Source organism: Sciurus carolinensis, chromosome 19, assembly GCF_902686445.1.
Source record: "Sciurus carolinensis chromosome 19, mSciCar1.2, whole genome shotgun sequence".
Taxonomy (NCBI): domain Eukaryota; kingdom Metazoa; phylum Chordata; class Mammalia; order Rodentia; family Sciuridae; genus Sciurus; species Sciurus carolinensis.
In genome coordinates, this window is record NC_062231.1 from 25,840,888 (window position 1) to 25,843,397 (window position 2,510).

General features: G+C 45.0%; 1 long non-coding RNA gene across 1 annotated transcript; it reads left to right on the plus strand.

Moving 5' to 3' along the window:
- Nucleotides 1-528: 528 nt before the first annotated feature.
- Nucleotides 529-1,770, plus strand: LOC124970979 (uncharacterized). The gene is made up of 3 exons (XR_007106242.1): nt 529-665; nt 754-940; nt 1,661-1,770. It is a non-coding gene; the product is annotated as an uncharacterized LOC124970979 (long non-coding RNA).
- Nucleotides 1,771-2,510: the final 740 nt, after the last annotated feature.

Here is a 2,510-nt window from a genome sequence, read left to right on the forward strand (position 1 = left end):
TACACAAAAGCAAGGAAGGTGGATGGATAGAGTAGAAGGAAAGCGGGAGGGAGCAGGGATGAGAGAGGGGGACTGGGGACCGAAACGGAGTGAGTGACGTTTCATGCATGTATGACTGTGTCAAAACGAACCCCACTATTATGGACAGCTATACTGCGCCAATCAAATCAAAATCAAATCTGTCCATTGTGCCTGAGGGGGACCAGAAAGGCTCAAGCCAGAACTGGCCACTCGGTTCAGAATCCCCATCCCTGGGCCTCGGCATCAGAGTACCCGCACCATACAAATCCGGTGACAGGCACCAGAACAAGGGGGCTCATTCTTCTGAGTTCACACTCGTCCAGCCACCTGGCCAAGCCCCAGTGACCACAGCTGACTCATGTTGGCCACACCCAGCCCTTCTGCACTTGGGGAAATGCTAAGAGAAGGAGGTTTCGAGGTTGTCCTTCATCATGACTCAGGACTACTCCCAGGAGTGGCCCTGTGGGACCACAGCGGGGTTCAACCACTCTGGTTAAGGTGCTTTGATGTCCCTGCAGCTCTGGTGGCATTTTATTTTATTTATTTTGGATTTGCATGTAGAGAATGGAACCTCTTCTGGTTCCTTCCAACAGTCGATTGAGGGTACAATAGAATAATGGAGGGACTCGTGTCCCGGTTGTGAGGTGAGTCAGCGTGTGGTGGGGCGGGGCGGGGCGGGGCGGGGGTTTGTTACCTGTTTGCCTTCCCTCCTTAATCCATTTCCTACTGCAGAACAAAGCTTATGCAGACTTCGGACAAACCCAGAGAATTGCCATTCTTGCATCACCCACCTCAAAAACATAAATGCTAGATAAAATAAAACGACAAAATTGGAAGAAAGCACAGCCTCGTCTTCGTGGTAGCTGTATACCCAGATGTTTGAAAGGCAAAGTCTGAACTCTAAAGCATCTTGGAGCAGGTAAGTCCCTGCCCCCTTAGAGCGAATCTAAAAATTTAATCAAGGGATGTCGCTTTCAATCAGATTGTTACAGTAAAATAGATGCTGTTTTCAGAATGCATTTGATGAAATGGATATACTAATCAGGAGAAAAAGGAAAGAGCCAAGCAAATCAGACATTCCATCTTACCCCAAGCAAGACCCACCCAGAAGTCAGGATAAAGTCCCACCAGCAAACCTCATGTTATCTCCAGGGAAGTAAAAATGTCTTGAGCCATGTTTGACTCTCCCAGGGGAAGAAAGAGCAGTGCACTGCACCCAGGAACTGGCTCGAAAGCACAGCTTGGGCCATCTGCTTGATTTTGGAGAATCTAACTGCTCTACAGTCGTGTGGAGACAATCACATTTTGGGTTGCTGTCCCTTAGTATTTTCAATTAGTGGGAGAGTCGACCATTTCAGCTGCTTAGAGTTCTCTGCTCAATAAAAGCAATTCACAGTTACATTATTTTTTTAATTGATCTTCATTCATTAGTGCCAAATGAGAGAAATAATTGGGCTCTAATTACTCTGGCATCTGAGTAAGTAGTAGTATAATTTTCCATTTGGCTCCAAAGTAGTCTCAATAATTAAATCACGTCTCTCCTGCTATCTAATTTAAGAACCCGAAAGAAATAGAAGTAAAGAAAAGATTTACAAAAACTTAATCACAAGCCTTATTGATATGCCACTTCTATCTGCAGCTTCATTTTGGTTTAAATCAGCACAGAGGCATCAGGCCAAGTTCGGGGCGATGGGAGCGGAGAGCATTGTACAGAAGAGGCCGGCTCCTCCGTGCTCCTCCGAGATGGAAATTCAAAGCTTGCATGTGTTTACTGCTAAGATGGACAGAAAAATAGATACCATCCCACGGCATGCCTGAGTGTTTTCATTTTGATTAACATCGATTTGATTGCAATCCAATCCCTTCAGAAACCTGGACGAAGATGTAACACGAATAATTACAATAGCAATTAACTTCTATTTATATAGCCCTTTCTAGTTTGCAAAACCCTTGAATATACGTTATCTCACAGGAGCCAGAGAGGAAGCCCAACTTCGTCTAGAGACGCCAGCCCTGGGGTCGGACCGTCTGGGCTCTGAACAGGACACCATTTATTAGTTCAGTACAACCGTGGTAATAACGCGGTTCCCCTCTACAGGGCTCATTTTCATCTGTCAAATGAATGTGGTCCCCACACCTCCCTTGTGGGGACATCTAGGAAGGTTATTGCAACAGCTAATACACATAACAATGTTCAGAACGTAGACTTGGAGTAAACTTGCCACAAATGGCAGCCAATGACTCAGACTTTCAGAAAAAGTTTAAACCAGAAGTCAAATAATGTGGCATAGAACAGGGGTTGGCACACCATGACCCAAGGGCCTGGTTTGGGCCCTCTGCCTGTTTTCATATGGTTCAGGAGCTAAGAATGGGTTTACATTTGTTTAATGGCTGGAAAAAACCAAAAGAATAAGAATAATTGGTGACATGTGAACATTACATGAAATTCAAATTTCTATGTCCATAAATAAGATGCTGTGGGGAATATC